We start from the raw sequence: 27877 nt of genomic DNA on the forward strand, positions 1-27877 counted from the left end.
AAGTCACCTGAAATTTTACCACCCTGGGATTTTATCATCTGATATATTAATCAAGATAGGCTAGGTTATCTTGTGGTAATAAATGGCTCCAAAAAACCTCAGTGATTTACAACAACAAAGATGTATTTACCACTCATGTTTCAGGTTTACTAAGCTCTGCCTCATCTCCACCCTAGGATCCAGGCTTAACATTGCCAGCTGTTGAGGCAAAGAGAAAACAGATATAGCATCTCTTAACACTCAATCCAATCATATATACAAGGAGTTTTTTTTTTCAATAAATTTATATAGTACTATAAATGTATTTTCTCTTCCTTATGATTTTCTTAGTAACTCTTTTCTCTAGCTTACTTTACTGTAAGAATATAGTGTATAATACAGATACAAAATAGTGTTAATCTACTGTGTATGTTATCAGTTAGGCTTCTGATTAACAGTAGGCTATTAGTAGTTAAGTTTTGGGAGAATCAAAAGTTACACACAGATTTCCAACTGCACAGGTCAGTGGCCCTAACTCCCACCTTGTTCAAGGGTCAGTGGCTATGCAGGCACGTAATTGTTATGGAACTGCTAAGTCATATGTTAGTCTATGTTTAACTTTTTGAGGAACTCCCGAACTGTTTGTCACAGTTGCCACATGATTTTATATTCCTATCATCAATGTATGAGGGTTCCAATTTCTCTATATAATATGTACACAAAAAAGTGCTCGGTATTTTTAGTCATCAGGGAAATGTAAATACAAAGCACAATGAGATACCACTTCAAACCCCAAAATAATATATTATCTCCTGGTATCTTTGGGGGGGCGGGAGTCCTAATCTTTTCCTTTTGTAAGATTAATCCTCTTATTGGATTAAGGCCTACCCTAAGGGACTCACTTTAACTTAATTACATACATAAAGGCCTTATCTCCAAATAAAGGCACATTTTGAAGTACTAGGGGTTTGAAAAGAAACACGTGAATTTGGGGTGTCAACACAATTCAGTCCATATCAATGGATGATACCAACTGTTAGCAAGAATGTGGGTCAACCAGAAATCATACACATTGTCTGAGAAAGAGGAAAATAGTGCAACCACTTTATAAAACCATCTAGTAGGGTTTTTTTTTAATTTAAACTTTATTTTATTTATACAGTGTTCCAAGATTCATTGTTAAACTAAGTATCTACTAACTCTAAGTATCTACAAACTTTAGATATAACAATTCTACTGAAATGAAAGAATAACCCAAAAATTCCACTGACAGGAAAAAGAAATGACAATATATCTTCCCCAAGACACTTGTTTGATGATGTGCACAGTAATTTTATTCACAATAGTAAAAAACTGAAAACAGACAAGGTTTCCATCACCAGTAAAACAGCTAAGCAAACTGTGATATATTAATGTAATGGAGTAATACTACTCAGCATTAGAAAGGGGTAAAATAATGTGGTGAATCTTAAAATCATTATGCTTAATGAATGAAGCCTGACATGAAGAAGTTTATATTATATGATTCCATTTGTGCATTTCACAATTTCATAAATTTTGCTCCAAAAATCCATTCAGGTGGGCCCAATGTAGTCACAATCATCATTTTAAGAGGACACAAGAGGAGTCAGTGTCAGAAGAAAAGGCAATGTGAGAATGGAAGTTAAGATTAGAATGATGTGGCTACAGGCACATCATTGGAGATGCAAGTGGCAAGAAACAGAAAATACCTGAACCAGCCCTGCCAAGACCTTGATTTTAGGCATGTAAGGCTGATTCTAGACTTCTGACCTCCAGAACACTGGAGAATAAAATCATGTTGTTTTTAAAACACTAAGTGTATGTATGATAATCTGCTACAGCAGCAATAGAAAACTCATACACCTATCACTGGTATCCCAGAAGAGAAGAAAGTGGATGGGGCTGACAAGGTAGTAAAAGAAATAATGGCTGAAAAATTCCCAAATAGCAAAAGACATAAACCTACAGATAAATAAGCTGAGTAAACCCAAATAAGATAATCCCAAGGAAATCCATACCAGGACACACTGTAATTAAAATTTTAAAGAATAAAAACAAAGGCAACACATTGAAAGCTGTACAAGAGAAATGATGCCTTAGTTTCAGAGGCAAAACAATTCAAATGATCATGGATTTCTCATTAGGAACCAGGGAGGCCAGAAGAAAGTAGCATCATTTTCAAGTATTGAAAGAAAAGAACCGCCTACCCAGAATACTGTATCCAGTGAAAATATCATTCAACTGTGAGGGGAAATAAAAATCTTCTCAGACAAGTGAAAACTAAAAGTTTTTTATCCTGGGCAAAATTAGTATCCTAAAAGAATGGCAAATGGATATTCTCTAAAAGGAAAAAATCTTGAAACATCAGGAAGGAGGAATGAACACAGTAAGCAAAAATAGAGATAACTATAGCAAACATTCCTTCCTGTCTTGAGTTTTCCATGCTATGTTTGATGGTAGAAACAAAAATTATAACACTGTCTGATGTCGTTCTAAGTCTATATAAGGAAATGTTTAAGATGATTTTATAAGTGTGGAGGGGTGCCTGGGTGGCTCAGTCAGTGAAGCATCTACGTTAGGCCCAGGGCCCTGGGATCGAGGCCCACATTAGGCTCCCTGCTCAGCAGAGAGCCTGCTTCTCCTTCTCCCTCTGCTACTGCCCCTGCTTGTTCTCTCTCTCTCAAATAAGTAAATAAAGTCTTTTTTAAAAGATGATTATAATGGGGCACCTGGGTGGCTCAGTGGGTTAAGGCTCTGCCTTCGGCTCAGGTTGTGACCTCAGGGTCCTGGGATCGAGCACCACATCAGGCTCTCTGCTCAGCAGGGAGCCTACTTCCCACCCCCTCTCTCTGTCTGCCTCTCTGCCTACTTGTGATCTCAGTCCATCCAATAAATAAATAAAATACTTTTTTTAAAAAAATATGAATCATAAGTGTGTAAAGGTAAAGGGAAGTAATGGGAGGCAAGCATTCTACACTTCACCTAAAACAGGTAAAATAACATCAGTGCCCTGTGATAAGCTATGTATATAGAAAATGAAAAAATTAGTACAACCACTTGAAAAAAACATACAAAAAGATACGATCAAAAGTAATGCAGATAGAGGTACCTGGGTGGCTCAGTGGGCTAAAGCCTCCACCTTGGGCTCAGGTCATGGTCCCAGGGTCCTGGGATCAAGCCCCACATCGGGCTCTCTGCTTGCTCTGGAGCCCACTTCCTCCTCTCTCTCTCTGCCTGCCTCTCTGCTACTTGTGACCTCTCTCTATCAAATAAATAAATATAATCTTTAAAAAAAAAAAAAAAGTAATGCAGATAAATCACATGGAATTCTGTGGGGGAAAAAAGTTCAAATAACTGACAGGAAGACTGAATTAAAGAAATAAAGAAATGAAAAATAGATATAACAAACAGAAAAAAATGAAAATGGTAAATTCAAGCTCTAACAAATCAATAATTCCATTAAATGTAAATGGTCAAAAGATACCAGTTAAAGACAGAAGTTCACAGAGTACATTTAAAACCATGTATCAGCCATATGCTTTCTATAACAAATTAACTTCAAACAGAATTATATTATAAGTTGTAATATAATTACAAATTATATTACAAGTATATTATATTACAAGTTACAAATTATATTACAAGTTTATATTATATAAACTACAGAAAGCTTAAAAAAGTATAATGATATATTCATCCAAACATTAATCAAAGGAAAGCAAGAGTAGATATATTAATATCAGATAAAGTATACTTCAGAGCAAAGAAAATTACCGGAGACAGAGGACATTATATAATATAATATATTATAATGAAAAAATGATAAATGCACAAAGACAGAGCAGTCCTAAAGTGTATGCACTAAACAAAAGAGCTGAGAAATAAATATGAGAAGGAAAAACTGATAGAACTGAAAGGAAAACTAGACAAATTCACAATTATAGCTGTTCAATACATTTCATCATCCTTTTCTGAACAATTGATAGAAAAACTAGACAAAATTAGAAAAAAACATAAGAATTCAACATCACCAATCAAAAGGATATAATCAACATTTATAGAACACTCCACCCAACAATAGCATTATACACTTTATTTTCAAGTGCCCATGAAGTCTATATACAGACCATATCCTAAGCCAGAAAGCAAACCTCAACAAATTAAGTAGTTGAAACCCACAATGGGAAAAAAAAAAAAAAAACCTCAAAAATCAACAACAAAAATATAATGGGAAAATCTCCAAAGTTTTGGAAATTTTAAAAAACATACAAAATAATCTAAATAATCCATCAGTCAAAAAGAAAGTCTATGAAGATATATCATAAAACAGACTGAATACAAAAAAAAAACAAACAATGGCATATCAAATTTGTGAAACACAACTAAAGCACTACTGAGAGGAAATTTTATAGCACTAAATGCATACCTTTAGTGTTTAGAAATATTTAGTATGAAAATCTCAAGCCAACAATCCAAGCTTCCACCTCAATAACCTAGTGAAAGAGGGGCAAAATAAATTCAAAACAAGCAGAAGAAAGGAAATAATAAAGAGTATAAATCAATGAAATTGAAATCAAAACACAATATATAAAATCAGTGAAACAACCGTTTCCTTGAAAAATGTCAATAAATTGACAAATTCTAGCAAGATTAATAAAGAAAAAAGAACACATAAATTACTAATGTGTGGAATGAAACAAAATGTAAGAACAGAATCTACATACATCAAAAGGGCATAAGGGAACATTAGGAAAAATTCTATATATATAAATTTTATACTTTAGATGAATAGACCAATTCCTTAAAAAAAATTATCACCATTCACCCAAATGAAATAGATAATGAGAATAGTCTTATAACTATAGAAGTTAAATTTATAATTTAAAACCACCAAAATAAAAATCTCTAGTCCCAGATTATTCCATTAGAGAATTCTACCAAAGATTTAAGAATTAATATCATCACTACACAAATTTCTTCCAGAAACTAAAAGAGGAGGGAACATTTCTCAAATAATTTTATGAAGCTAGTATCACCCTGATACAAAAATCAGAAAGTTCAAAAAAAAAAAAATCCTTTTGACCAATATCCCTCATAATTACAGATGCAAAAATCTCTAACAAAATATGAGCAATATTAGAACACTATACATAAAATACTAGCAAATGGAATTCAATAATAAGTAAAAAGACTTATACACTGTGATCAAGTGGAGTTTACTGCAGGAATGTGAAGCTGATTTAATATTTGAAAACCCATCAATATAAAAACAGTATGGAGTTTACTCAAAAAGTTAAAAATAGAACCACCCTATAATCCAGCAATTGCACTGCTAGGTATTTACCCCCAAAATACAAAAATACTAATTTGAAGGAACACATGTACCCTGATGTTTATGGAAACATTATCAAAAATAGCCAAATTATGGAAAGAGCCATTGGTGCACTTACTGATGAATGGATAAAGAAGATGTGGTATATGTATACAATGTAATATTACTAAGCCATAAAAGAATGAGATCTTGCCATTTGCAATGACAATGGATGGAGCTAGAGAGTAAGATGCTAAGCAAAGTAAGTCAGTCAGAGAAAAACAAATACCATATGACTCGTATGTGGAATTTAAGAAACAAAACGAACGAACATAGGGAAAAGAAGAGAGAGAGAGGCAAACTAAGAAAGAGACTCTTAACTCTAAAGAATAAACTTATGGTTAGCAGAGGAGCAGTGGGTGAGGGGATGGGTTAAACAGGCAATGGAGATTAAAGAGTGCACTTGTGATGAGCACTGGGTGTTGTATCTAAGTGCTGAATAACTAAATTCTATACTTTAAGCTAATATTACACTAATGTTAACTAATGGAATTTAAATAAAAATTTAAAGAAAAAAGAAACTAAAAAAAAAAAATATTCCATCTACGTAATCCAGCATATTGACAGGTTAAAAAGGGAAAATTACATAATTATATCAAACTGATGCAGAAAAACCTTCGAAAAAATTCAACACCCATTCATGATTTAAAAAAAAAAAAAAACTTTCAGAGAAATAGATAGAGACACCTCCTTAGTGGATAAAGAGCATCTTCCAAAAGAAAAAAATATAGAGAGCATTATACTTAATAGTGGAAGACTGAGTATCTTCACCCTAAGTTTGAGAACAAGGCCAGCGTATCTGTTTTCACCATTCTTATTTCAAATAATGTTGGAAGTACTAGCCAGAGCAAACTGTTCAAAAGGAAATAAAACGTCATGAAGGAATAAATAAAACTATCCCTATTTGCAGATGTCATGATTATCTACACAAAAAAATTCAAAGGACTCTACCAGAAAAATGCCTAGAACCAAAGAGTAAATTTAGCAAAGTTTAAGGATTTAAGATGCACATATAAAAATCAATGAATTCTCTATATATCAAAAATATGTGGACATAGATATAAAATTATAATCACACAGTACAATCACTCAAAAAAGAAATATTTAATATAAATCTAACAAAACATTCAGAAGACTTTAATGCTGGAAAGTATAAAAGACTGATGAAAAATAAAGACAATCTAAATGGAGTGACACACTGAGTTCACTGGTGTAAGACTCAGTGTAGTAAAGACGTCTATTCTCCCCAAATTATTATTCGCTTAATGTAATTTCTATCAAAATCCAGTAGTTTTACAAACATAGATAAGATTATTCTAAATTTTATACAGAAGGCAAAGGAACTAAAGTAGCAAAAATAATTTTGAAAAAGAAGTTAAAATGAGAGGAATCAGTGTACCTGACTTTGAGACTTATTGTATAGCTATATTTATCAGACTGTGTGGTATTGATAAAGGGATAGATATACAGATCAATGGAACAAAATAGAGAACCCAGAAATAAGTCCAAGGAAATGTGCTCAACTGATTTTTGTCTAAGGTGCTAAAAGTGATTCAATGGAGAGAAAATAAATGGTACTACAACAACTGGACATGTATAGGCCAGAAAGAAACAAACAAAAAGGCAAAACAAAAGAAAAAACCTCAATCCATCCATACTTTATAAAAAAAAAACTCACTAAAACCTCAATCCATCCATACTTTATAAAAAAAAAACTCACACTAATCACAGATTGATAGGAGGAAGATGGCACAGGAGATTCCTAAGCTCACTTCATCCCATCAATACACCTGGATAACAGTCACATCAGTGTAACTAACCAGAAAACAAAGCAAAACTGGCAGAACCCACTCTCTTCAGTCAAACACAGGAAGAAGGCCACATCGAAAAAATGGTTTAAAAAAGAAAAACCAAAAAGCAGAGTCCTAGTTAGGAACCAAACTAACCAGGTGGACTAACCACAGATGGCTTTTTGGCTTTTTCCACAGTTTGGCAACTGTGGTCATTGCTGCTATGAACATTGGGGTAAAGGTGGCCCTTCTTTTCACTATAAATGGATAAAGAAGATATGGTCCATATATACAATGGAGTACTATGCCTCCATCAGAAAGGATGAATACCCAACTTTTGTATCAACACGGACAGGACTGGAAGAGATTATGCTGAGTTGAAATAAGTCAAGCAGAGAGAGTCAATTATCGTATGGTTTCATTTACCTGTGGAGCATAAGGAATAACATGGAGGACACTGGGAAATGGAGAGGAAAAGTAAGTTGGGGGAAATCAAAAGGGAAACAAACCATGAGAGATTGTGGACTCTGAGAAAAAAAACAAAATTTTGGAGGGGCTGAGGGGTTGGGTGAGCCTGGTGGTAAGGTATTAAGGAGGGCACGTATTGCATGGAGCACTGGGTGTGGTGCATAAACAATGAATCTTGGAACACTGAAAAAAATAAAATTAAAAAAAAAAAGATTAACCACAGATGGCAGAGACAAGACAAGCACAAAAAAAGGAGAGGAACAGACACCAAACCTATCACTCCATACCCCAAGACATGCATTTGGAAAATGAGTCTCCATAACATTTTGAAAATCAGACAGAGTTAATATCATGAGTCTTTATAATCAGTGGAGCTTAACACTGGGAACTTCAAAAATCAGTGATCTTGACTCTAGGAGAACCAGATGGCTATAGGAAACTGAGTCCCAACCCTTAAAAAGACAGCATAACAAACAACCCCACTGAGATACAGTATAGAAGCAACAGTTTGAAAAGTACCTGGGGTACTTGGGAAGATTTATTTACTAATCTCAGAATGTATGCAGGAGGGGTAGGGATTTCTGGGGGACTTCTTCAAGAATAAAAGAGATGGCAGTTGCCATTTCTCCCCGCAGCCTACATACCTGGACACCTACAGGAACCAGCATGAATATTCTTGCTAACACTGTACACTTTCCCTGGCATTCTCCTGTGCATCTACTCCATCCAATTCAACCCACTCTCCAGGAGTTCCTCCAAAGCAGCACCCGAAATGTTGCATTCTGCCAGCAGCCCCAAAATGGCCAGCACCACTCCAATTTGACTCTTCCCCAGGGAAGAGGGGAAGAAAACCACATACACCAGTTCAACTGCAGCTCAATAATGGACTGGGGACAGACATATGATCTGACTGCTGGCCATACCTATGAACAGAAACCTCACAGGGTGTAGCACAAAGAGAATACCATGCAGTTTGGGGTCACCGCAACCTTAACAGACTAGAAGCACACTTATATGTCTGCTGGCTCTGCCAACCAATATAAGCCTTCCAAGGGACAATCCAGGGAGGAAATCCTGTAGTTTCATGTAATTGAAGTTCTGGCAAGTTTAAGGCAACCCCAGACATTCCCCTTGACAGCACAGAGACCAAATCCTGCCCACAATGGGCAAAGAGGGCCATTGTAGCTAACTGGACTGAAAGCAAATATGGCTCAACCACAAAAGTGGGTGCATATAACACACAAACACATAGGCGAGATGTACCATGTTCTGGTGAACAGGAGACATTGCGCTACAGGCACTACTTTCAAGATCAGGAGATGTTGCTAACTTTCCTGACACATAGGAATAGACACAGAGAGTTACACAAAATTAGGAAATAGAGAAATACATCCCAAATGAAAGAACAGGAAAAAAACAAAACAAAACAGGAAAAGAGCTAAATGAAACAAGGTAAGTAAGATGCCTGATAGAGAATTCATAGAAATGGTCACAAAGATACTTAGTAGACTTGAGAAAAAGTGGACATTCAGAGAGAGATCTTCAACAAAGAAATATAAAATGTAAAAAAGAACCAATGAGAGTTGAGGAACTCAATAACTAAAATTAAAAATACACTAGAGAGAATAAATAGTACACTAAAGGAGATAGAGGCATGGATCAGCAAGCTAAAAGACAAAGTAGTGGAAAGTAATCAAGCAGAAGAACAAAAAGAAAAAAAATACAAAATGAAAACAGGTAAGGGAACTCAGTGACATTATCAAGCATAGTAACATTTGCATTATAAGGATCACAGAAAGAGAAGAGAAAGAAAAGGAAGAACACTGACTTTAAGAAATAATAACTTAAAAATTCTCAAATCAGAAGACATAGACATCCAATTCCAGCAGGCATAGAAAGATCCTAATAAAATCAACTCACCAAAGACACATAATTAAAATGGAAAGAGTTGTGACAAAGAGAAGATTTTATTTGTTCTTTTTTTTTTTTTTCAAAGAGAGAATTTTTCAAAGCAGCAAGAGAAAAGAAAATAGTTACATACAAGGAAAACTCTGTAAGGCTGTAGGCTGATTTTTCAACAGAAACTTTGCAGGCCAGAAGAAAGTGGCATGAAATAGTCAAAGTGCCAAAATGAAAAATCTTACAACCAAGAATACTTTATCCAGCAAGGCTATCATTCAGAATAGGATAAAGTTTCCCAGATATACAAAAGCTAAAGGAATTCACTACTACTAAACTACCTTTACAAAAAACATTAAAGAGAATTCTTTGAGTAGAAAGGCCATAAGCAGGAGTAAGAAAATTAAGAAAGGAAAAAAAATTTCACAGGTCTATACAAACATAATGAAAGTAGTAGATTAATCACTTATGAAAACAGTACAGATGTTAAACCATAAAAGTAATAAAATCAATTATATCAATAAAAATCATTCAAGGGATTCACTAAATAAAAGGAGGTAAAATATGATATCTTACACATAAAACATGGGGAAGAGGGAATAAAAATTTTGTGCTTTTAGAATGGGTTCAAATGTAAGTAAATACCACCCTAATACAGACTATGTGTAAGATGTTATGTATAAACCTGATGGTAACCACAAATCAAAAATCAGAAACAGATAAGCACAAAATAAAGAGAAAAGAATCCAAGCCCATCACTAAAGAAAGCCATCAAACCATAAAAGAAGATAGCAAAAGAAGAAAGGAAGAGAGAAGAACTATAAAAATCACCATATAACAGGTATCAAAATGGCAATAAGGGAGTGCCTGGCTGACTCAGTCAATAGAGCAAGCAACTCCCAACTGAGGGTCATGAGTGTAAGACCCCATGTTGGGTGTGGAATCTACATAAAATTAAAAACAAAACAAAACAAAATGGTAATAAGTAAATACATACCAATAATTACTTTGAATATAAACAGCCTAAATATCCCAATCATCAAGACATAACAGTATCTGAATGGATTAAAAAGCAAGACCCATCCATTTGCTGCCTTGAGTAAACTCCTTTCAGACCTAAAGACAAAGGGAGATTGAAAGTAAAGCAATACAAAAATATTTATCATGCAAATGGAAGCAAAAAGAAAGCTAAGGTAGCAATACTTAGACAAAACAGACTTTAAAACAAAGACTGTAACAAGAGGCAAAGAAACACACTACAAATCATAAAGGGTACAATCCAACAAGAAAACATAACAATTATAAATATATATGTACCCAACATGGGAGCACCCAAATACATAAAGTAATTATTAACAGGTATAAAGATAGAAACTGATAGTATACAATAATAATAGGGAACTTTAGCACTCCCACTTACATCAATGGATAGATCATCCAGACAGAAATCTACAAGAAAACAGTAGCTCTGAATGACACATTGAACCAGATGGATCCAAAAGGTATATTCAGAACATTCAATCAGAAAACAGTGAAATACACATTCTTTCCAAGTGCACATAGAACATTTGACAGAACAGACCAGATGTTATGCCATAAAACAAGTGTCAACAAATCCAAAAAGACTGAAAGTATATCATGCACCTTTTATGACCACAACAGTATAAAACTAGAACTCTGTCACAAGAAAAAATGGAAAGAACACAAATACATGGAGGTTAAATAACATGCTACTAAACACTGAGTGAGTCAACCCAGAAATGAAAGATATCAAAAAAATACATGGAGACACAAGAAAAAGAAAACATAATGATTCAAAATCTTTGGGATTCAACAAAAGCTGTTCTATTAGGGAAGATTACAGGAATTCAGGCCTACCTCCAGAAGCAGGAAAAAAACTCAACCAACCAAACTCTATACCTAAAGGAGCTTAAAAAAGAACAAACAAAGCCCAAAGCTAATAGAAGGAAAGAAATAGATTACAGCAGAAATAAATGAAATAGGGACTAAAAATACAGTAGAACAGATCATCAAAACTAGGAGGTCGTTCTTTAAAAAGATCATCAAATTTCATGAATCTTTAGCCAAATTCATTAAAAAAAAAAAGACAGAGGATTCAAAAAAAAAATCAGAAGTGAAAAAGGAGGGAAAATAACTGACACCACATAAATACAAAAGATTAAAATTCTTCTATAAAGGAAAATTATAGGGCCAAAAAATTGAACAAACTAGAAGAAATGGATAAATTCCTAGAAACATATAATCTCCCAAAACAGAATCAAGAAGAAATAGAAAATTTGAACACATCAGTTACTAGCAATGAAATTGAATCAATAATCAAAAAACTCTCAAAACACAAAGTCCAAGGCCAGATGGCTCTACAGTTGAATCTGTCCAAACATTTAAAGAAATAATACCTGTTCTTTTCAAACTATTCTCCCCCCAAAAAAGAAGAGTATGGAAAGATTCCAAAGCCATTCTTCAAGGCCAGCATACCCTGATTCCAAAACCAGATAAAGACACTACAAGAAAACTACAAGCCAATATCTCTGATGAACACTGATACAAAAATGCCCAACAAAATATTAGCAAACAGAATTCAACAATATGTTAAAAAAAAATTCTTCACCATGATCAAGTAGGATTGATACCAGGGATGGAAGGGCGGTTCAATATTCACAAATCAATGTGATACATCACATTAACAAGAGAAAGGATAAAAACCAGATGATCATTTCAATAGATGCAAAAAAGTATCTGATAAAATACTACATCCATTTATGACAAAAACCTTCAACAAAGTAGGTTTAGAGGAAACATACCTCAACATAAGAAAGGCCACATATGAAAAGCTTACAGCTAACACCATACCCAATGGTGAAAAACTGGGAGCTTTTCCCCTTAAATCAGGAACAAGACAAGGATGTCTATTCCTAGCACGTTTATTCAACATCGTACTGATAGTTCTAGCCTCAGCAATCAGACAACAAAAAGAGAAGGCATCCAAAATCAGCAAAGAAGAAGCAAAACTTTCACTATTTGCAGATGACATGATACTCTACATATAAAACCCTAAAGAATCCACAAAAAAACTACTAGAACTGATGAATGAATTCAGTATGGATACAAAATTAATGTATAGACATCAGTTGCCTTTCTGTACACTAATAATAAAGTAACAGAAAGATCTTAGAAAAAAATCCCATTGCCAACTGTAACAAAATAAAAAAAACTGGGAATAAACTTAACCAAGGAGGTAAAAAACCTGTACCCTCAAAACTATAAAACACTGATGAAGGGTACCTGGCTGGCTCAGTCAGTAGAGGATGCAACTCTTGATCTCAAGATTATAAGTTCGAGCCCCACCGTGGGCACAGAACTTACTTAAAATAATAATATTATTGCTATTAAATAAATTTGTTTATAGAAAAAACACTGATTAAAGAAATTGAAAACACAAACAAATGGAAAGATACTCTATGTTCATGATTTAGGAGAATTAATATTACTAAAATGTCCACATTACCCAAAGCAATCTACAGATATAATGCAATCCCTATCAAAATAACAATAGCATTTTTCACACAGCTAGAACAAATAATCCTAACATGTGTATGAAATTACAAAAGATCCTGAATAGCCAAAGAAATCTTGAAAAAAAATGAACAAAACTGGAAGTATCACAATCCCAGATTTCCAGATGTACTACAAAGTTGTAATAATCAAAACAGCATGGTAATGGCATAAAAATAGACACAGACATCAATAGAACAAAATAGAGAACCCAGAAGTAAACCACAATCTTGTGGTCAATTAATCTACAACAAAGGAAGCAAGTATATACAATGGGAAAAAGACAATCTCTTCAACAAATGGTGTTGGGTTCTTATACCATATACAAAAATAAACTCAAAATGAATTAAAGACCTAAATGTGAGACCTAAAACAATAAAATTCCTGGAAGAAACCACAGGCAGTAATCTCTTTGACATCAGCCAAAGAAACATTTTTCTAGATATGTCTCCTTTGGCAAGGGAAACAAAAGCAAGATTAAACTATTGGGACTACAACAAAATAAAAAGCTTTTACGTAGTGAAGGAAGCCATCAACAAAACGAAAAGTCAACCTATTAAATAGGAGAAGATACTTGCAAATGACATATCTAGTCAGGGATTAATATCCAAAATATATAAAGAACTTAGACAACTCAACAGCATAGAAATAATCCAATTAAAATATGGGCAGAGGACATGAATAGACATTTTCCCAAAGAAGACATACAGATGGCCAACAGACACATGAGAAGATGCTCTTTATCACTAATCATTAGTGAAATCCAAATCAAAACCACAATGAGATACCACCTCACACCTGTCAGAATGGCTAAAATCAAAGCCACAAAAAAGTAACAAGTATTGGCAAAGATGTGGAGAAATAGGAAACCTCATGCACTGTTGGGGGGAATGCCAAGTGGTGAAGCCACTAGAGAAAACAGTATGGACACTCCTCCAAAATTTAAAAATAGGATTGCCGTATGATCCAGTAATTCTGATACTGGGTATTCACCCAAATAAAATAGAAACATTAATTCAAAAAGACACATGTGCCCCTATGTTTACTGCTGCATTATTATAGTAATCAAGTTACGGAAGCAAGTTTCCATCAATAGGTAAGTGGATAAGAAGATGTGGTATATATGTACAACAGAATATTACTCAGCCGGGTCTTTTTTCTCCTGGTATTTGCTAAGAATAGAGTCTGGCCTCTAACTGTGGTCAGAATTTTGGGAATGACTAAGAAACTATGCTCATTTATTGTATTCACTTCTGCAATCAAATGCTCTATCCCTGAGCTCTACCCCCACTTTTGGATAAATATTATAACTGCTCAACTGACATCAATTAAAGAAAGCTTCGCAAAATGTTTTTTACCCTTTAATAGAGGAAAATTATTTATTTAAAACCTGTCTCCAGTGTTTATAGCAGCATTTTCAATAATACCCCAGGGTATGGAAGAGCCCAACGCCTGTTTACTGATGGATAAAGGAGATGTGGTGTGTATATATATAATGAGATATTACTCAGCCATCGAAAAGAATGAAATCTTGCTATTTGCAATGATGTGGATGGAGCTAGAGAGCATTATGCCAAGCATTGTCACAGAAAGACAAACACCGTATGATTTCACTCATGTGTGGAATTGAAGAAAATAAATGAACATCAGGGATTAAAAAAAAAGAAGAAAAGAAAAAAGAGAGAGAGAGACACAAGCCAAGAAACAGACTCTTAAGTACAGAGAACAAACTGAGGGTCCCTGGAAGGAAGGTGGGTGTTAAATAGATTATGGGGATTAAGGAGGGTACTTGTGATGAGCACTGGGTGTTCTATGTAAGTGTTGAATCACTAAAATCTACACCTGAAACTAATACATACACTGTATATTAACTAACTGGAATTTAAGTAAAAATTTGGAAAGAAAAAAAATAAAAATTTTTAAGGATTTAAAAAAAAATACTACTCAGCCATAAGAAAGAAAAAATCTTTCCCTTTGCAACAACATAGATGAACTTACAAACTATAATGCTAGGTGAAATAAGTTAGTAAGAGAAAGACAAATACTGCAAGATTTCATTCACATGTGGAATTTAAAAAACAAAATCAACAAAAAAAAAAAGAGAGAGAGAGAAAACCAGACTCAAATATAAGAGAACAAACTGGAGGTAACTGAAGGGGAGTATGTGGAGGGATGGGTGAAGTCAGTGAAGGGAATTAAGAATATACTTATCATAATGAGTACCAAGTAATGTACAGAATTGTTGGAATCATTATATTGTACATCTGAAACTAAAATGACACTGTATGTTAATTTTACTTGAGTAAAGAATGTCCAAAAAGGTAATCATAGACTTAAATGTAAAACATAAAAGTATAAAACTTTTACAAAAAAATCAGATAATCTTCAGAATCTAAGGTTAGATAGAGCTCTTAAACCTGACACCATAAGCACAATCCATAAGAGGAAATCCTGATAAACTGAACTTCATACATCATCTTTAAGAGGATATGCAGATGGGAGGGGAGCTAAGATGGCGGCACAGTAGGAGGACCATAGGCAAGTCTTTTCCGTGGAACACAAGTAGAGCTCTGAGTGTACTCCCCTACTCCTGGAGAGAAGGCATGCAAGCCACCCGGGGACAGATGGCACCATCTGAGGATTACCTAAAGCACACAGGGAGAGACTGTTTGCTTTTCTTGGAAAGCATCTGTGAGAGGTGGGTTTCACAGAGATGCCTCTTCAGGGACAAAAGAGCTGGTGGGCACCATTTCCCTTGCCTGCCCCTCAGCACAGGCACAGAGACACCTGCTTGAGGGCATCTCGGGCCCAAAACTGGCTCCCTAACCTGCTTGCTCCAAGTTCCAAACCCCTGCACTCTGGCATGACTGTCCTTCTCAGTCAAATCTGTATCAGTCCTAGTGTACTGAAGCCCTCCATCAGAAGTCCAGCACAGCTCCCTACTATACCAGGTCCCTAAAGTTCGGCGTTTTAAAAGTCAGCAGATTTGGCTGAGACAGAGTCCAGAAGGCACTGAGCTGCTCCTAGAGAGAAGGCAGGCAAGCGACCTATAGACAGACAATGCAAAAATGGTGGAAAATACCTGGGGGGACACATAGGGGAGAGATTATCCGCTCTTTTGGGAGTGCTTCCCGGAGAGGAGCAAGCACAAAGACCCCTTTCTGGGGAAAAAGGAGCTGCTGGCACAATTTCCTGCCCCCACCCCGGAGCATAAACTAACTTCAGTAAACAGCACTGTGCCAAGACTAGTTGCCTAACTTGCTCACACTAAGTCCCACCCCACCCCACCCCCACACTCTGCTGGTACTGCTTTTCTTGGGCAAGTGTGCCTAAGAACCAGCACAGCAGGCCCATTCCCTAGAAGACCAGCAGAAACCCTTGTCCAAACCATACCTTCTGACCAGTTCTGCAAGGCTTCTACTCTAGTGGAAGCAGAATCAGGTCCCATTTAACAAGCAGAGCAGAGAACACCTAGGTAAATCTTGCCACACTCTGGCCAAGGTCCAAACACTGCCCACTGCATGCAAGAAGAGCCTCTGCAGACAGCTGGCCTGAGGGAGAGAGCAGCCAAAACACAACAGGAGAGAACAAGCAGCACACATCGTAGACACTACCTGAAGTGCCAGGCCCTGGACTTTCTTTATAAGAAGATCTCTTTTTAATAAAGCCATTATTCTTAGGAGCAGGAAACATGACAACCTTTCTAACACAGAGCAGAAGACAGACTTAGACAAAACACCAAGGCAGAGGAATTCATCCAAAATGAAAGAAAAAGATCAGGTCACAGCTAGAGATCTAATCAAAACAGATATAAGGAATATGCCTGCTTGAAAATTTAAAACAACAATCATAAGGATACTCGTTGGACTTGAGAAAAGCATGGAAGACTCAGGAAGGCCTTTACTACAGAGATAAAAGTTTAAAAACAGAATTGAAAAATGCCATAACTGAGATTCAAAACAGACTGATATAATGACAACAAGGATGAAAGAAGCACAGGAATAAATGATATAGAAGACAGAATTGTGGAAAATACTGAAGCTAAAAAAAGAGAGAAAGAATTATAGGACACCAGATAGACTTAAGGAACCCAATGACTCCATCAAATGTAATAACGTTTGTATCATAGGAGTCTCAAAAGAAGAAGAGAGAGGAGAGAAAAAGGGGCAGAAAATTGAGGAAATATATAGCTGAAAGCCTCCCTAATTTGGGGAAGGAAACCAACATCCAGATCCAGGAGACACAGAGAACAACCATCAAAATCAACAAAAGCAGCCAAACACCAAGACATATTGTAATGAAATTTGCAAAATATGGTGATAAAGAAAACAAATCCTAAAAGCAGCAAGACAAAAGAAGTCCCTAATTTACAAGGGAAGACCCATAAGACTAGCGGCAAAACTCTCCACAGAAACTTTGCAAGCCAGAAGAGAGTGGCATGATATTTTTACAGTGCTGAACAGAAAAATATGCACCGAAGAAAACTCTATCCAGCAAGGTTGTCATTCAAAATAGGAGGAGAGATAAAGAACTTTCCAGACAAACAAAAACTAAAGGAGTTTATGACCATTAAACCAGACCTACAGGAAATATTAAAGGCTACTTTTTGAGTGGGAAATAAAGACCAAAAGCAACAAAGGATAGAAAGAAACAGAGAAAATCTCCAGAAGCCATGACATACATAGGATAAAATGGCACTCGATACATATCCATCAATAATTATTCTGAATGTAAATGGACTTAACACTCCAATCAAAAGACACAGGGTGTCAGAATGGATACAAAAAATAAGACCCATCTTTATGCTGCCTACAAGAGATCATTTTAGACCTAAAGACACCTACATAGTGAAAAAGAGGGGATAGAAAAACATTTATCAGGCAAATGGATGTCAAAAGCCAGAGTAGCTATACTTAAACTCAACAAAGTAGATATTAAACTAAAGACTGTATGGGGCGCCTGGGTGGCTCAGTGGGTTAAGCTGCTGCCTTCGGCTCAGGTCATGATCTCAGGGTCCTGGGATCGAGTCCCGCATCGGGCTCTCTGCTCTGCAGGGAGCCTGCTTCCCTCTCTCTCTCTCTCTCTGTCTGCCTCTCCATCTACTTGTGATTTCTCTCTGTCAAATAAATAAATAAAATCTTTAAAATAAATAAATAAATAAATAAATAAACTAAAGACTGTAAACAAGAGATGAAAAAGCACATTATATCATAATAAAGGGTACTGTCCAACAAGAATATGTAACAATAGTAATATTTACGCTCCCACCATGGGAACAACCAAATACATAAAAAAAATGAATAACAAATATAAAGAAATTCATTGATAACAACACGATAATAGTAGAGGACTTTAATAATCCACTTACAGCAATGGCAGATCATCTAAACAGAAGATCAACAAGGAAACAATGGCTTTGAATGACACACTGGACCAGGTGTAATTAACAAATATACACAGAACATTTCATCATAAAGCAGCAGAATACACATTCTTTTTAGGCACACATGGGACATTCTCCAGAATAGATCACATACTAGATTAGGCCTCCACTTGCACAAAAAGATTGACATCATACCATACATACTTTCTTTTTTTTTTTTCCAGTCTCATTAGGATTTTATTTTTTTTTAACATCTTAATTTTGTTTTTTCAGTGTTCCAAGATTCACTGTTTATGCACCACAGCTAGTGCTCCATGCAATACATGTCTCTTTAATACCGACCACCAGGCTCACCCATCCCCCATCACCTCCCTTCCAAAACCCTCAGTTTGTTTCTCAGAGTCCACAGTCTCTCATGCTTCATCTCCCCTTCCAGTTTCCCCCAATTCACTTGTATATGTACTTTCTGATCACAATGCTATGAAACAAAGTAAACCACACACACAAAAAAAAAAATTGCTAAAGACCACAAATTCATGGAGGTTAAACAACATACCAAAGAATGAATGGGTTGACAAGGAAATCAAGGAAGAAATTAAAACACAAACATGGAAACATATGAAAATGAAAATACAACAGACCAAAACCTTTAGGATGCAGCAAAAGCAATCCTAATAAGGAAGTACATAACAATACAGGCCTACCTCAAGAAATGAGAAAAATCTCAAACAACTTAACCTTACAACTAAAAGAGCTAGAGAAAGAACAGCAAACAAAGCTTAAAACCAGCAGAAGAAAGGAAATAATAAAGATTAGAGCAGAAATAAATGATATAGAAACTAAAAAACAAAAGAAAAAAAAACACAATAGAACAGATCCATGAAACCAGGAACTAGTTTATCTTTTGAAAAAAATAATAAAATTAATAAATGCTTCCCCCTATCAAAAACAAGAGAGAAAAGACCCAAACAAATAAAGTCACAAATGAGAGAGGAGAAATAATAACCAACACCATAAAAATACAAACTCTTGTAAGTGAATATTATGCAAAGGCATATATACCAACAAATTGGACAACCTGGAAAAATGAATAAATTCCTAGAAACATAAGCCACTGAAAAACTGACACAGGAAGAAATAGAAAACTTGAACAGACCAATAACCAGCAAAGAAATTGAATCAGTAATCAAAAATCTCCCAACGAACAAATGTCCAAGGCCAGATGGTTTCACAGATGAATTCTATGAAACATTTAAAGAAAAGTTAACACCTATTCTTCTCAAACTGTTACAAAAAATAGAAATGAAAGCTTCCAAACTCATTCTATGAGGCCAGCATTACCCTGATTACAAAACCAGACAAAAACTCCACTAAAAAAGAGAATTATAGGCCAATATCCTTGATGAACATGAATAAAGAAATTCAACAGACTGCTAACAAATTTAATCCACCAATAATTTTTTAAAAATCATTCACTACAATCAAGGGAGATTAATTCCTGGGCTGCAAGGGTGGTTCAATATTCACAAATCAATCAACATGACATATCACATTAATAAAACAAAGGATAAGCACACGTGATCCTTTCAATAGATGCAGAAAAAGCATTTGACAAAATACAACATCCATTCTTGATAAAAACCCTCAACAAAATAGGGATAGACAGAACATACCTCAACATAATAAAGGCTATATATAAAAAACACACAGCTACTATCATCCTCAATGGGGAAAAACTGAGAGCTTTTCCTCTATGGTCAGGAACAAGATAGGGATGCCCACTCTCACCACTATTATTTAACATAGTACTGGAAGTCCTAGCCTCACCAATCAGACAACAAAAAAGAAATAAAAGGCATCCAAATCAGTGAAGAAGAAGTCAAACTTCCACTATTTGCAGATGAGATGATATTTTATATAGAAGACCCAAAACGATCCACAAAAAAAATTGTTAGAATTGATACATGAATTGAGAAAAGTCATAGAATACAAAATAAACAGAGAAATCTGTCACATTTCTACACACCAATAATGAAGAAGCAGAAAGAGAAATCAAGGGAGCAATTCCATTTATAATTGTATCAAGAACCATTAGATATGTAGGAATAAACCTAACCAAAGAGAAAAAAGATCTGTATTCTGAGAACTAAAACACTAATGAAAGAAAGTGAAGATGAAACAAAGAAATGGAAAAACATTCCATGCTCATGAATTGGAAGAAGAAATATGATTAAAATGTTTATAAAATGTCTATACTACTCAAAACAATCTATACTTTCACTTTATTTTATTTTGGTGCAAGAAGTGGCTTTATTAAAGCATATGGATAGGACTAATGGGCAGAAAGAGCTGCCGCAACCTACACACTTAATGCAATCCCTATCAAACACCACCAGCATTTTTCAGCATTGTTCAGTTAGAATAAATAATCCTAATATTTGCATGGAACCAGAAACCCTGAAGAGGCAAAGAAATCTTAAAAAAAAAACAAACCTGGGGACTATTTTAGGAAGCTATAGTGATCAAGACAATATGGTACTGGCTTAAAAACAGACACACAGATTAATGGACCAGAGAATCCAGAAATAAACTCACAACTCTATGGTCAAATAATCTTCAATAAGACAGGAAAGAATATGCAATGGAAAAAAGACAGTCTCTTCAATAAGTGGTGTTGGGAAAATTGGACAGCCACGTGCAGAAGAATGAAACTGGACCACTTTCTCACACCATATACAAAAATAAATTCAAAATGGATTAAAGACCTAAATGTAAGACAGGAAACCATTACGATCCTAGAGAAGAACACAAGCAGCAACCTCTTTGACATCCGCCATATTAAGTTCTTACTAGGTATGTCTCCTGAGACAAGGGAAACAAAAACAAAAATGAACTACTGGGACTTCATCAAGATAGAAACTTCTGCATAGTAAAAGAAACATCAACAAAACTAAAAGGTAACCTACAGAATGGGAGAAGATATTTGCAAATGACATATCGACTTCATCAAGATAGAAACTTCTGCACAGTAAAAGAATCAACAAAACTAAAAGGTAACCTACAGTATGGGAGAACATATTTGCAAATGACATATCTGATAAAGGGTTAGAATCCTAAATATATAAAGAATTATCAAATTCAACAACCAAAAACCAAATTATCCAGTTTAAAAATGGGCAAAAGAGGGCGCCTGGGTGGCTCAGTTGGTTAAGCCGCTGCCTTCGGCTCAGGTCATGATCTCAGGGTCCTGGGATCGAGGCCCGCATCGGGTTCTCTGCTCCGCGGGGAGCCTGCTTCCTCCTCTCTCTCTCTCTCTGCCTGCCTCTCTGCCTACTTGTGATCTCTCTGTGTCAAATGAATAAATAAAATCTTTAAAAAAAAAAAATGGGCAAAAGACATGAACAGATATTTTTCCAAAAAAGACATACAGTTGGCTAACAGACAATGAAAATATGTTCAACATCACTTATCATCACAGAAATACAAATCAAAACTACAAGGAGATACCACCTCACACCAGTCAGAATGGGTAAAACTAACAACACAAGAAACAGCAGGTGTTGGTGAGGATGTGAAGAAAGGGGAACCCTCTTGCACTCCTGGTGGGAATGCAAACTGGTGCAGCCACTCTGTAAAATAGTATGGAGGTTCCTCAAAAAGTTAAAAATAGAGCTACCCTATGATCCAGCAATTGCACTACTAAGTATTTACCCAAAGGATACAAAAACACTAATTCAAAGGGATACATGCACCCTGATGTTCTAACAGCATTATCTACAATAGCAATTATTATAAGAGCCCAAATGTCCATCAACTGATGAACCGATAAATGGATAAAGAAGATGTGAAGATACACACACACACACACAGTCACACACAAAGGAATATTACTCAGCGATCAAAAAGAACAAGATCTCACCATTTGCAATGATGTGGACGGAGCTAGAGAGTATTATGCTAAGCGAAATAATTTAGTCAGAGAAAAACAGATACCATATTATTTCATTCATGTGGAATTTAAGAAACAAAACAAATTAATACGGGGGGGGAAAGAGAGAGAGAGACAACTGAAGAAACAGACTTTTAACTATAGAGAACAAACTGAGGGTTGCCAGAGGGGAGATTGGGGGATGGGTTATATAGGTGATGGGTTGTAAGGAGAGAAGTTATTGTGATGCGCTCTGGGTGGTTTATGTAAGTGATATCACTAAATTCTACACCTGAAATTAATATTATGCTGTATGTTAATGAATTGGAATTTATTTTCTTAAGACTTAATTTCTTCAATTGTCTAGCAGGGAGACTGAGAAAGCATAAGCAGGGGGAACAGCAGGCAGAGGGAGAGAAGCAGGCTCCCCATGGAGCAAGGAGTCCAATGTGGGACTCGATCCCCAGACCCCGGGATCATGACCTGAGCCAAAGGCAGATGCTTAACTAACTGAGCCTCCCAGTTCCCAACTAACTGGAATTTAAGTAAAAACCTGAAAAGAAAAAAGAAGTATATCTTTGCATTAATTATACTAGTATATGTACTATGATAGACTATATAGAAATATAGAGAGGAAAATAGAGTACTTGGTTACTTGTCAAAAAAAAGAGAGAATATGCAGATGGAACATAAGTACAGGAAAAAATTAGCTATTGGGGGAAGCAAATTAACATCAAAAGTTATCTTTGAAGAAGTAGTCCTTTCCTTAGGATGGAATGTTCTAGACCCAGATATCCACAAGGCTTATAATTTACTTCCCTGAAGTCTCTGTTTAAAAGACCCTTTTCTATCCCCTCCATATACCTACGAACCACCCCAGATCCTTAGTCACTCTTGATTTTCTTACATTGCTTTATTTGCTTCACAGCAGTTATCCCTGGCTACACTATATCCACTTATGTATCTGTTTGTTCTCTTTCCCCCATTAGAAAAAAATTCCATGATGGCAGAGATCTTGTCTTCATCAAGTGCCTGTCATACAGTAGGCTATGAATAAATATTCATGAATATTTATCATATTTATTCATGAGTATTGAATATTCACTTATTCATGAATAAGTAAATTACAACATACATTAACATGCTTGGAGGGTTCACTTCCATATTTTCATCCACGATGAACTTCCTGAATTTTCACCCAAATGAGCTTCCTGGATTTCAGACCTCTCCTAACTTGAACCCCCAAAATGCCTTCTTTATTGCTAAAACCATCCCATTCTTATCTTCTTTTTCCTGGAAGAAGGGCATATACCCCTACCCTATTGATCCGAGCCACCCTACCACCAGTCACAATCCCAATGTGACCTGGTTCTCAGAAGGCAAAAGAAAATGAAAAGAAAGGGGCCCTTGTGCAGGAACACCAGCCCACAATAGAGGAGAGAAGCTGTAGCCAGAAGTGTGGGAAAGTCCTGCCATGCTACTGAATACACTCTAGTCTACATAACCTAAGATTTAGAAGCCCTAATAAAGGCTGTGGCTGGCTAACTCATGAGGAGTTAGATGTTTGGACCTGTTGACTTTTGCTTGGCAGTAAACATCAACCTGATCAGGAATTTGTCACTCAAATATAATGAGTCTTTCTATTCCTCCTTCTCGGTTTCAGCTGCCTTCAGAGAATTCTTAGCTTTTTCTAAAGGAGCCATAGTTTCCATATAAATTATGGATCCAAAAGCCACAATGACCCAGAGTTCAGTGTTCTCAAAACACAGAGACCACAAGCCACTTTAAATTTTTCAATATGGAAAAGATTCTGGGGATTGCTTGTACATTCCTTAGCTAACAGATACCATGACAGAGTTACAATATGTAAGCAATTATAGAAAAAGAATTTCTACCTTCAATTCTTCTTTTTTTAAATACACATTAAAAAGGAATTCTAAAAAATATAACAAACATAGTTCTTTATCAAGAACTAGAACTTAACTGTCTCTGGCTTATTATTTATTTCTTAGAAGATACATTTATCCCCTCATTTTCAGAAAAGAACCCTGCTTTATTTCACCCCCATCATCCACAAATTATTCATTGATTCTTTTTTCTAAATCTGTAACTGAGACCAGATGATCTTTAGAATTCCCCCAAAAAGTTAAATATAGCAAACTGTATGCTAAGAATAGGTGGGTCTTCCTCCTACTCAATCTGCAATGTTTACTTGAATAGCTTCTTCTGTTTTTTGGGGGGGAGGGGGTAGGCTATTTCTTTGTTTTTAAAGTAGCCTCCATGCCCAATGTGGGGCTTGAATTCACAACACTAACATCAAGAGTCAGATTCTCTACGGACTGAGCCAGCCAGATATCCCAAATAGTTCTGTTTGCTTTTTTTTTAATATTGTTTATTTTTTGGTACAAGCTGAGGAAATGCCCATAGTCTGTACTTGTGCCAAGGTCATTCACAAACTGCTATGTGATAGCATAGCTATGTGACACCCTCTTGCGTGCTGGCTTTCCACCTCAAACTCTACATTAAATATACTTTGCATAATGTTCACATACAAGTTCGGTCATTCTATCTGCAGGTAAATTTAAAATCAGACTAGTACCTCTGGCTCTAAGAAAAATTACCTTTTTTCCCTCTGAAAATGTTGTCTCTAATTGTAATATGTAATTGCTACTTGGAAACCAAGGAAAGGGTAGAAAAATGTATGTCTAGTAAGAGGTGATTTAACAATGTTTGACTTCAAGGGTCTAGTTAATGACTTTGATAAAAACCACTATCACGTTACCTGACTTTGTGAAAGTTAACAACAAACTGGCTCATCATTGTTTAGGTTGAAACCACTGTGGCATTTATCTCTCTTCCATAAGATCTACTCCATTTATTTCATTGCTAAATAGTATAGGAAAAAAACACCCCCACCTCCCAAATAAAAACTAACAAGAAAACTGGATTTAAAGTATTGCTTTTCATAAACTAGGATACCCAATGTTTCTGAATTTATGGTTTATTTATACATTTATTCAAGTAAGTATCTATCAGAGTCATGATACAGTGGAAAAGAAATGTGCCCTAGAATTAAAAAATAATTTTGTTAAATGACCTAATTCGATCACTTAGGGACAGTTTGGCTTAGGGCAAATTACTTAAGTCTCTTTCTCAAAACTTCTACTGAAATAAAGAAAAGAATAATATCCACCTTGTGCTTTTAGAGCTGCTTTTAGGATTGTTAAAAGAAAAACTACAGGCCCAAAATGGCATCACTTAGGTTAAGGCCTTAAATCGGTAAATCAAGACTTAATACGGAACTTAATTGCAGTTCCAGCCCCTCGGAAATGTAACCTTTAATCAGTCAACATGAAAATTTCCTAGTGAGTACTAGGAAATACTGGCAGACCCCTTCTGTTCCCCTTAGGAGAGTAACCTTGCCTAAAACAATGGATTCTTTGCTAATAATTTCCTTTTTACCACTCCCTCTCTATCTTTTAAAACCTTTCCTTTTCTATAGCCCTTTGGAGCTCCCCTCCACTTGCTAGAGAGGATGCTGCCCGATTCATGAATCCATTAATAAAATCAATAGTTTTTTAGCGGGTGCCTAGGGGGCTTAATTGGTTAAGAGTCCAGCTCCTGGGGCACCTGTTGGCTCAGTGGGTTGGGCCTCTGCCTTCAGCTCAAGGTTCCTGGGATGGAGCCCCACATTGGGCTCTCTGCTCAGCAGGGAGCCTGCTTCACCGCTCTCTCTGCCTGCCTCTCTGCCTACTTGTGATCTCTGTTAAATAAATAAGTAAACAAAGTCTTTAAAAAAAAAAAAAAAAAGAGTCCAGCTCCTGATTTCAGCTCACGTCATAATCTAATAATCATGGGGTTGTAAGATCGAGCCCCGCATCAGGTTTTGAGCGGGATGTGGAAGCACCTTAAAATTCTTTCTCACATACCCTCTCCCTCTGCCTCTCTCCCTCTTAGAAAATAGCTCTTTAAAATTCACTTAGTTGGGGGCACCTGGGTGGCTCAATGGGTTAAAGCCTCTGCCTTCGGCTCAGGTCATGATCCCGGGATCCTGGGATCGAGTCCCGCATCGGGCTCTCTGCACGGCAGGGGCCCTGCTTCCCTTCCTCTCTCTCTGTCTGCCTCTCTGCCTACTTGTGATCTCTGTCTGTCAAATAAATAAATAAAATCTTTAAAAAAAATAAAAAAATATATAAAAAAATAAAAAATAAATAAAATAAAATAAAATAAAATTCACTTAGTTGAAGTTTTGTTAAAGAATTAAGTGAAATAACATATTTTAAAATACCTAGCATAATGCCTAGCAAAATTCAGGCACTCAGTGTTACCTTCCTTGTTCTTACTCACCTAGACAATGAGGTAAACTTGAAGTACAAAGAAGAAACTAAAAGGAAGAAATAAGATAGATTAGATAGATCCCAAGTAGCAATGCTAGACAGCTACTTAAGTAAAGTGAAGTAGATAAGCTAAAGTGAAGTAGATAAGGCTTCTCATGGATTGACATAATCATTTTTAAACATGGTCTCAATCTATTATCAAGACTTACTCAATCATTGATTCATTTTTTTATTCAATTTATTAACACCTCTTAAGAGTTCCAGGCACAGTTACTACCTTCAAGGAATTTACAATATAGTAGGGAAGACAGAACATGTAACAAATAATTACAGTGCTGCATTTTGGCTTTTTTGTTTTAAAGATTTTATTTATTTATTTGATAGAGAAAGCTAGCACTAGCAGGGAGAGCGGCAGGCAGAGGGGGAGAGAGAAGACAGGGCTCCATCTCAGTACCCTGGGATCACGACCTGAGCCGAAGGCAGTTAACTGAACCACCCAGGCGCCCCAGGTTTTGGCATTTTAAGAAGTTAAGCATTGCAGAGGTTCCAAAATAAAAGACAGCTACTTTCCTTCCTTGAAGCATAGAATCCCATCTTAAGTTAGCTTAAGAAAAAAATAGTGGTTTTATTTAAATCTAGTTTCTATTTTTAATAAAAAATACACTCGCAGGATTGAAAATTCAAAGCACAGGAACTGGTATATGGAGTAGGATATGTGGCTCCTCCCTCTGTCTTTACTCATTTCACTAACTTCTCAGTGTGCCCCCAGACTGCAGCATTCCTCTACAGAGGAAGCCAACATCACCAGTTTCTTATATATTTTTCCATTTATATATTTTTTTCCAGTGCATTTAGAAGCAAATATGTATATTTCACCCTTTTGTACAAATAGGCATGTTATACCTCACTTTTTTCATTTGAAATACGTCAAGCTCAGTGCTTAACAGTATACAAACAACTTCTTTATTCTTCTTTCTATTTCAATAGATATTTGAAGTTCCATCACATGCATAATACACTTTACAGAACTGATTTGCAATTACAAATTAGTGATGACTGAATGTAATAGGTTATTCTATATGTGTGCAGAATACATCCATGAAAGAAATCCCAAAAGTAAGTATTGCT

General features: G+C 35.8%; 1 protein-coding gene across 2 annotated transcripts in view; it reads right to left on the reverse strand.

The window, feature by feature from the left end:
• Window positions 1-27877, reverse strand: part of SCFD2 (sec1 family domain containing 2) — a 428274-nt gene that overhangs the window by 375428 nt on the left and 24969 nt on the right. The window lies entirely within an intron of this gene.

The sequence above is a fragment of the Mustela erminea genome, chromosome 2 (assembly GCF_009829155.1).
Source record: "Mustela erminea isolate mMusErm1 chromosome 2, mMusErm1.Pri, whole genome shotgun sequence".
NCBI classification, from domain to species: domain Eukaryota; kingdom Metazoa; phylum Chordata; class Mammalia; order Carnivora; family Mustelidae; genus Mustela; species Mustela erminea.